Source organism: Rattus norvegicus, chromosome 15, assembly GCF_021556685.1.
Source record: "Rattus norvegicus strain SHRSP/BbbUtx chromosome 15, alternate assembly SHRSP_T2T, whole genome shotgun sequence".
Lineage (NCBI taxonomy): Eukaryota > Metazoa > Chordata > Mammalia > Rodentia > Muridae > Rattus > Rattus norvegicus.
The window spans coordinates 78134981-78145402 of record NC_141548.1 but is presented as its reverse complement, the minus strand read 5'-3'; the positions used below and the strand labels follow the sequence as shown (position 1 = coordinate 78145402).

Sequence of the window (10422 nt, the reverse complement as noted above, 5' to 3'; positions counted from 1 at the left end):
TAAAGGAAATATGAACAAAGAGTTTTAGTTTCTATTCCTCAGTTAAATCAATTGTGATACTTTGTAGCCACCAAATTGTTTTCTGCAAATAAAGTCAAGAGAGTTTTTTGACATTGAAAAGGGATTTCTTGCAAGGATTGTTTAAGTCTGTTAAGTCTATTTCCCATTATATGCTAGCACAAGAAATACATGATCTTACTATATAGAATATACTAAAAATAAATATCAACTGATTGAAACATGTAATAAAGGTCTACTTTTTTTTTAGTTTGTCTCTTTAATATTTTTGTTGAACAGCTAGGAGAAGAGTATTTAATTTATGAATCTTGTCTTTCGTAAGACATTTCTTGTACTAATTGAAAGTTGAAAGGTATTCTATTCCTGAATTCATCCAGTGAGACCATAGAAGACAAAAATTTTGCAACCGTAGGAAAGGAAACAAAATAAAGAGAATAGAAATAAATTACTGGACACTTGGGGGAAAAGGGGAAATAAATGGTCCTATTTGAAGCAGTGCATCCTAACTCATTTGGAGGAACGCCTTAAGGAGATTTCTTAGAATGTAAAACAACAATCTCTCATTCCAGTGGATTCCTTCAGGCCTTTCATTACAGTATTTTTTACAATGTCAGGTTATAACAGCCTACAGAAAAGCCTAAAAGATATAGTCAACAATACCCATGATCCTTTGCTGCTGATGCAACCAATGGGAGTAGAATTAGGAAAGGCTTCTTATCTAGAGGTTCTGAGGGCTAATGTGAGCAGTCTGAGAGGAGCCATGCCTGCTGCTCTAGAGGGAGTAAGAGCTTAGGGACTGACTTCATGGATCAACATTAGTCACAACTGCAATATTCAGAGGCACGTGCTTATGATCTTCTCCTCAAAGCCATGCATTTTTAAAAGAAGGAGATGCTATTTTTCAGACATCTCTAGAATTTTGCAAATAAGTCATAAATTACTCCTAAAAGTGTACACATTTCCTGCCATCTTCTCTGCTACATAAACTTATTTATAGTCATCATTATCATCGTTATTACTGTGATACTGTAAGACTCTCAGCGAGAATCTTCCCTCAGGAGGGAGATCCTCAAGCCCCAATGACCAGTCCGAGTCCACAGGCTGCAATTTGCAAGAGGATTTTTATTGATCAGGAAGCACAGGTATCTGTGGGCGTCCCAGTCAATTCGGAAGACTGGCGCGCCTAACAGAGCCAGGGTAGGCTTTTTATAGTATTTTGGGGAGCAGAAGCAGGCTTACAGAAGCAGATGCATGGTTACAGGGATGTGATTGGTGGAGTAAATGAAACATACGTGTACATTACCTATTTTGGCTATAATCATAACAATGAGTTAGCAAAAAGCACATGGTGGTCGGGTCTCCCGGGGGGTCAGGGACTGTTTCTTTTTCCCTGCCAGGTGGCCCATGGAGCAATGCCCATATTTTAGTCTAGTTTCTGCATTTTGTTTTCTTTTCTGGGCTATTTTGTCTAAATGTTGGGTCAGCTTGTCCCACAAAGCTTGGGACTCATATGAACTTCTTGAACTTTCTCATAAGGCTTATTTTAGTTCCAGGCCTGTGTATTAAAACTCATCTGTCATTTCTACGTTAGAGGGCCTAGGGCTAGGCTTGTATAATCCCTTTTCTGGAAGGGGTCTTTCAATACTTTTGCAAATAATTCAGAAGAAAAAAATCACACCTCTAAAAATCTAAAAGACACTGAAGTTTAAGATTCATGTTATCCATACAATCCAAAAAACTATAATTTTACCAAATGTTATATACTGAACAATAAAGATTATTTTATGTTTTAATGCTTGAAAGCAATATAATTTAAAAGATCAGATAAAATTATGTTTAAAAGTATAATAAATTATAATCTTAAGTACTAATGTATAATTGTCTTTGAAAGACATTTTCTTTATAAATAGAGGAATAAGTGATGCCAGAATAGTCTCCTCAATGAAAATTATAGAATTGGTATAAATTATTTGTACCAAGAGCTGTTTGAAAGTGTCTTGGAGTTAGCAAAATCAGTCAGAATTAAACAAATCTAACTTGCAATTTACTCAGTATTGTGAGAGTAATGATTCCTAGAAGTTAGGACTGATAGTGATGTCTGTTGATGCTTATAAAATAAATAGTATATCCCTAGTATTTCAGGATTACTTGGATGAAGTTATACCATTTGATTGTTTAATAGTCCCACACCCTCCCTTTGATTACACCCTGTCATCTAAAATAGTGAATCAACTGGGCTGCTTAATCTACAATCAAATATCCTTTTCCCTAGCTCCAAGAATTTATTGTTTAATAATCAGCTACCTAGTATAAGATCAAATGAAGATAGAGCAAAGCAGTTGAGAATCCTAGGTTGATCATGGTTTCACATGCACCACAGTTCTGTTTCATTTTAAACCTTAAACTCTTAAGCAAAACATGCCCAAAACAAGGTTATTATGAAACTCAGAGGAAATACATACTACACCATGGGTAAAATATTTTCAGGTATGGTTGGTATACTAAAGTCTGTTCTTACATTGACCCCCCCCCCACACACACAGGCACTTTCACAGTCACACACACACATACACACACACATTGATAAACACACACTGCTGTTCCCTCTGCTAAGCCCTTGGCCTACTGTGTCCTTTTAAGCACCAATTTTAAGTGGTGGAATTACTTGTCATGTAGCTGGAAGAAAACTTAGACAAGAAGTGACTTCAGAGATGAATTATTTGAGCTCAGGGTGTGAGCATCTACTTCATCATGGTGTACGGTATGCATGTGTTTTTCATGGCATGAGATAATGTAACCTGAACTTCCATATGTGAAAGATAGTTGGGAGGACAGGAAGTGAAGCCGAGTCTGATTATATACCTCAAGGCCCCCCTACCAGAGAACCACTCAAGTAGAGAAGCTTGCCTTAGCAAATGTCCACATTTGTCCTTCCACAAAGGCACTGGCTAAATACCAAAGTGTGCATAGCCATGAGTTTGTAGGTGATAGTTTATATAAAACAATGCCACATGTTTTCAAGTTACTGTACGTTTTTATATACCTGTAACCCCGACAGAGCTCTTCCCTGTCCTCACAGTCTAACTGCACCTCTGGTTTTCCCACCATGCTATGACCTCACTCTTTCACCATGATCCAATTTTATTTCTATGATTTGAAAACACACAAAACTAACCACTAAATATACACGTGGACTCTGCATACGTCCAAGTTCCATGCAGCCCAGGGCCATTTCCATTTTGTTCAAGTCCTTGTACATAACTTAGACTGGTTCTTAGTGTATCTGCTGAATTTTTAAATTAACAGTAGTCACTTTTGTGCATGGCATTGCATCGAATATTGAAAACATTAACTTCATGTACAATAACATCATTAAAAATGTGGAAAATATCCCATATAATTTCTAAATATGAGAAGAGTTTAAAAGGCACGCAGAGTTGAGAATATCCTGTTGGGTGGTTCTTGGTGCTCTTGCTATCAGATGGAGTACTTGATTAAATTTCAGCATTTTTAATCATCGTATTTGTTTTGGCAATTCTAATTTATTAAGTACGAAAGTAAAGTTTGTTAGCAACTTTAATAAATACCACATTGAAATCGTAGTCATGATTAAATAATGAATCATAGCACTGCATATACACATATGCATTTCCACCAACTATATTTATTTTATATCATTCAAGAAATATTATGCCTAGGTGGCTGATTTTCAGGCTATTCAACACAAGCGCTTTCATTTTTTTCTGTCTTTTCTTTTTTTTTTTTCCAGAGGACAGAAAGCCTGCATCAAGCCACAGCGGCATTTTACCTGTCACAGGCTAGGAGCACACCACAGACCAAAACTGATGGTGCTGTACGTCTGTGCGCCCAGCACTTCATGGCTCGAAGCCACTGGGCTCTTTTCTGCATGACCAACTGACTAATTGCAGTACTTGGCCTTTTCTGTTCTTTCCAATTAATGCAATGCACAATTGCACATAGCAACAGAGTCACCCATACAGAACAGAATCTGGGCCAGAATTAGGCTCTAAATCCCAGAAGCACCTGTTACAAATATAAAGTGTCCAGATGGTGTAGTCTTTGCGGGAAAGTGTCAAGCACTGACTTATCTGTCTTTCTTACTTTTGGTTTAAGGTCAAAAACATGATCTGTTAGAAGCAGGGAGCCAAAAACGAATCAGAAGAAAAAAATACCTAGGATTACTCTAGAAACTTCACAATTTGTTTATCTAAGTCTTCAGAGCCCAGCGGAACTCTCTGTTATCGTTTTCTAAGCATGCGAATGGGATTAGCCTGTGATTACATGGCAGGCTGCAGTATAATTAGATAGATTTATTTAAACACAGCTGTAAATCATAAAAAAAAATTGTGGACTACTTTGTGATTGCAAATTCTTTGGTTTCTGTATTCAAACTTTAGTCTTCAATCAACTTCATTGTTTTGATGTGTTTGAGATTCTCCAAAATGCAAAACAATCCCTTACTTTAGGTCAGCTTCATATTGTTTGCATTTATTCCAATCACGCAGCAAAGGAATAATGGTACATTGAGATATGTTTCAAGTGAACCTTAATATGTAGAGAATCTTCATTATTCTTTCAGCGCCAAGTGACATAATATTTAAATATACTTCTGGCCTCTGCACTAACATTTGTCATCGATTTAAGCCCTAGTTATCCATCTTCATAGCTTGTGTCTTACAAAAGAAGTTAATCAATGCTTTTCTCTTCACATTATGAATGCTGAAAGAAGATGACAGTTTCATCATGAAATTAGTATCTTATGTATTACTTACCTGTAGGTTATAAAGTGCTTTTCTATGAACAGGAACCTATTTCTTTAAAAGTAAATAATTCTCAAATATTTCAACAAATAAAATGATAATTTCAAAATTTCAGCTCATGTCACAGCTCTAAACATATGTATTCATATATGCTTCATATTGTTTGTATTTATTCCAATCATGTACCAAAGAAATAATGGTACACACACACACACACACACACACACACACATACTATATGGAAAACCACTATTAATGATATAATTAAATAAAAGCAAGTGCATATGTATTTCTAAAGAATAGTATGTCAGGGTTGGGGATTTAGCTCAAAGGCCCTGGGTTCAGTCCCCAGCTCCGAAAAAAAGAAAAGAAAAGAAAAGAATAGTATATCAAATTACTTATTTGTGACCTTGCTATAACTGATTAACTTGCTCTAAAGTATCGGAAATGTGGGCACTCCTTAAGCACATTCTGTGTTAGTTACAACAAGTTAAAAGTAGAAAAATCAGTCTGGTCTATCAAATAGATAGTTATGATGAGTTACGAACAAAACCCGTTCAGCATGGCAGACACATTTCTACTGAAATTATAACAAATAATCAGTTTATTAATTCGGATGTGAAGTTGTCTGAGAAGCTAGATCATAGAAAAGAGTTTCCCAGAATTTAAAAAAAATTCACAAAGGCTAGTCAGAAGGGTGAGAGGATTCTGCAATGTACCTACTGTTTATATGCAGCCAGAAAGAGCTCAAATAACCTTGTTATTGGTTGTCCAAAAGGAGATGTTTCCAGGTTTCTTAAAAGGAAAGCCATTGATCAGAGTGTGCTCCTACATATTTATGTGCCAAAGATCTACATAGACTTAATGTTAATCAGGTTTATTGGGTAGGATGGTGTCTTGACTCTTAATGGGCCATTAACGCTTAAAAAGTAATCTCATAGTATGTTTTTCCCCCAAAAGCTATCAGGTTCTTGGGATATAATGACATTCCCTTAGGAGAAATGAAGCATCATGCAGATTATTATAATTTGTAGACTTTTCTTTGACTTTTGTATGACTTTTCCTACTTCATAAAAGTAAATTTAATCTAAAAAACTAACTTTTTATTGCAACTTCAGTTCCGTTTGATTGACATGCCCCATAAAGACTTAACTAACTTCTCCTAGTTCTCATCTTCTAATGACTCCATAGTCACCAAAAGCAACAACCAAATAACTAATATATGAGCATTGGAATTCCATGGAAATATAGACTCCATGTGAAATGAAAGGCCATCACTGATTTGCACACATACGTTTTCCATTCTGAAGAGAAAAAGTGAGTCAAAAATTTAACATCTGTATTTTCACTGACTACAACTAATGACTTTAATTTTGTTAGCTCATATTCTAAATAAATTATATATTATAATGTAGTGTACTATGTGACAAATCTATTTTAATAAACTAGACGAAAACCTTAGAATTAATGAAGTTCAAGCTTTATTTAAATATTATATTTTGCCTTCAGTAGATACATTAGAACGTTCTTGGGAACCCTTTAGTACAAAATAATTTTAAGATGTCTCAAAGACTAAAAGCCATGTAAGGTTGCTTTGCTACAGAAGATTGTATTAAGAATGTGTGGTCAAATGAAGGTTTAATTACAATGCCAAAACACAAAACTATCTGTAGTAAAATATGAAAAATTTATTATATGTCACACACCAATTCGTTGCTTATGTCAATACATGCACGTCTAACTGGAAAGCCAAACTGAATGTTTATATTCTTTTCCCGTGGGCAACTGGATAAAAATGAAACAATGTATATTTGCCATTTGTTTTTTGTTTGTTTTTGTTTTTTTGTTTTTAAGGTTGCTTGAAGTAGCTGATTCTATGTCACTGACTTGGATGGCCAATGGATACCATTTTAATCAAATAAGCTCTGGATGATGGGATGGGTGGTACCTGAGATAATGTATAATTCAGTAGAATCTGGCCACACCAGAGAAGATATATAGAGAATCTATAACAGTATAGAAAGAAATAAGCATGAGCTCTCACAAGTGGAAGCAGGTATTAATTTCTTTGTGAACTGACTGATGTAGTTTTCATCAATTTTTCTTCTATTTTTCTCACTAGCAGTCACCTTTCCCCATGCTTCCTGTTGCTTGGCTCAGACAAGGGTCCTTGCCTAATAAACACCTCTAAACCTTGTCCTTAGGGAGGTGGATTTGCAGCGTGATTTTTGATTTTCACATACGAGGCACCTGGGAACACTGTGGTGTAAATCTCATCAAGTCATGATTAACACTGTGTGTGGGGAAAACATTCTTTGGGCAACCTAAATAAATAAATATGTGTTATTTGTCATTGTTTTTAGAAATAATTGATTTTATATAGGATAATATCAATTTTATTGTAATTGTCAAAACTCTTTGTCAGAAAAATATATAAAAATGTGATCCTTGAAAATTTTGTGGAAATGTTAACGTTAGAATAAGAAAACATTTTTTTTATTAAGTTGAGTGTTTCTTATTTACATTTCGAGTGTTATTCCCTTTCCCGGTTTCCGGGCAAACATCCCCCTAATCCCTCCCCCTCCCCTCCGTTATGGGTGTTCCCCTCCCCATCCTCCCCCCATTGCGGGAAAACATTTTGTAGTCAATAAAATAATATTTTTTTTTCTCAGAGAGAGGCTTCTACGAATAGGTTGAGAACCTTCAGGCCATTAAGATAGTGACCTTGCAAAGATGACTGTGGTCAACAATTATTTGAGTGCTTCAACAATGCCAATATAGATGAATCTTAGTGTGCCCAATAAAATTAACATCTGTGATATTTATGCTAATGACCCCAAACTTTATACATTTACCTCTGGATTTGAATATCATACTCTAGTCCCAGAATATATTGAATTACTATTTGTTAATTAAAATAAGACAAAAGCTAATTCATAATCCTTTTTTTTGGCATAACTCCACTTTAGTCACCAACCAAAGAGCAAACATAAAGGGACCCATGGAAACAGCTGGTTGTGATGACACTTAATTAATAAAAAATAATAAATATTGTATATTTTATATATATATTATTGATATAATATTTACATTTCAAATTATTATTCTATTCCTCTCCTCTTCCATTCCACCTCCCCCTGCTTCTATGAGAATGTTCCCACTCCCACCCATTCACTTCCACCTCAATACCCTGGCATTCCCCCATACTGGGGCATCGAGCCTTAACAGGACCAAGGACTTTTCCTCCTATTGATGCCCAACAAGGCCATCTCTGCTACATATGCAAGAGGCATCTTAGATCCCTCCCTGTTTATTCTTTGGTTGCTGGTTTGGTCACTGGGAGCTCTTGGGGGTCTAGTTGGTTGATATTGTTGTTCTTCCTATGGGGTTGTACACCCCTTCAGCTCCTTCAGTCTTTCCCCTAACTCCCCCATTAGGATTCCTGTGCTCAAGCTGATGGTTGGTTGCAAACATCTGGCAGAGCCTCTCAGGGGACAGTCATACCAGGCTCCTGTCAGCAAGCGGTTCTTGCCATCAGTCAGCATTTCTTTTTTTTCTTTTTCTTTTCTTTTTTTTTTTTTTTTGGTTCTTTTTTTCGGAGCTGGGGACCGAACGCAGGGTCTTGCGCTTCCTAGGCAAGCGCTCTACCACTGAGCTAAATCCGCAGCCCCCAGTCTGCATTTCTTGTAGACAGGATGAATTTGGGGTGGAAAGTTCTGTGAGTAGGCTGGTATCTCCATCACTCGACTGTGGTTCCTGCCTGGCCACCAGAGGTTGACTCTTCAAGTTCCACATCCCCAATGTTGTGAGTCACATCTAAGGTCACTCTTTCAGGTCTCTTTCTCATCCTGGAGATGGCGCTCACCTCCTCACTCACATCTATTGCAGATTTCCATTCACCTTCATGGCCATCCTGAAACTTCCCCACTCTCCCTCCCAGGGCGTAACCAGAAGAGAGACAGTAAGATATAAAGTGTATAAGTAAAAAAATAAAATTTAACTTAAAAAGAATGTTATGAGTAATTTATCTACTTTGTGTGGAACATGGAGAATTCTCCTATCCCATGTACATAGTGTATTTTTTTTCCCAATTTCGGTACATTAATAAAACCAATCACTTTGCTTCACATTGAAGTTAAATAGAAAATAGTCTCCTTGTTTTCTCTGACTGGCTTACTAGCTGGGTAACTTGCTCCCTAAGGTGTTTTGTCTTTACGTAGATAACTCTTTTATTTCCTTCTCTCTGAATTCCTGTCAAAGTGTTCACAGAGCTCTCACACTATGTTACTCCTCCTCTTGCTTACTAAGAACCAGTAATCTAAGACCACTCTACCCTTCTTTGTAAAATGGAATGATTTTTGTTTTCCTTTTCCTTTTCCTTTTGCTATCCCTCCTTTCTTTCATTCGTTTCATCCATACTCTCTTTATTTGTGATCTCTGGGATTGTCTCTGGGGTCGTTGTCCACACATGAAGTGAATCATGGTTCTGCTCTACCAGGGTGCCGTGAGCCATTGTGACATATACAAAAGATGGAATACGGCAATTGTTCAGAGCTTAGCACTGGAGACGTAGGTCTCTTATCCCAGGGATTGATTTTTTTTCCTGTAGTGTGTTCGTATTCCTACTCAGTGTAACAATTTGTTTCTAGAAAATTAGCACGTTCTGATTAGATGAGGTTTACTTAACACTTTTCTAATCACATCAATTAAGATCACAGGAGCATTTTACTTAAAGACTTGGTGTTACCAACAAACATACCTTGGAATCATATCAATTATCACAAACGTTTTACTGGTGAATCTCATTAACATCGGTTCTTCACTGATTGCAGAATGAAAAGTATTAGCGAAAACTTTGTGCCCAGTATTTAAAAAAAAAATCTTTGGAAGTTTAGACATCAGCCATTGTTACATAAGCTACTGGTCTATCAAAAGCTCGTTCTCTTCCCCAACATCTAAATTGGATCCTTTTTCCTTGGTTTGTTAGCTATTCAAGCTTATGAACTTATATCTAAACATTAAGAGATAAAAGCTACAAAAAAGAGAAAACATAAGATGTTTGTCATTCTGGATCTGTCACAGAATATTTATTATCAATATAGTATTTTCTAGGTCCGTCCATGTATTTGAAAATTTTGTAATTTTGTTCACTGAATAGAAGTCATTGCGTGACTAAACCCAAATTTTCATTATCCATTCAGTAGTTGAGGTACATTTAGGTTGTTTCCATTTTCTAGATCTTCTAAATAGAGTAATATTGAATATGGCTGAAACGAGATTTTGTGGATTATGATGGTGAGCCTTTTGTACACATGCCGACAGTGGTATATCTGGTTCATAACCCCAGTTCTGATAGAGGGCTAATATCCAAAAAAACAAAGAACTCAAAGAGTTAACCATCAAAAAAGTAATTAACCCAATAAAAAAATGGGGTATAGAGCTAAACAGAATTCACAACAGAGCAATCTCAAACGGCTGACGAGCACTTAAAGAAATGTTCAACATCCTTAGTGATCAAGGAAATGCAAATCAAAAGGACCCTGAGATATCACCTTACATGAATCAGAATGGCTAAGATCAAAACCTCAGGTGACAGCACATGTTGGAGAGGATGCGGAGAAAT

General features: G+C 36.3%; 1 protein-coding gene across 1 annotated transcript in view; it reads left to right on the top strand.

Annotated features, from left to right (window-relative positions):
* The window catches only part of LOC148001087 (uncharacterized), a 36179-nt gene extending 28880 nt beyond the window's left edge, over positions 1-7299 (top strand). Inside the window, exon 5 of the mRNA XM_087586870.1 lies at positions 6654-7299. The gene's annotated coding sequence lies outside the window, so the exon portion shown is untranslated. The remainder of the gene's footprint in view (positions 1-6653) is intronic.
* Positions 7300-10422: the final 3123 nt, after the last annotated feature.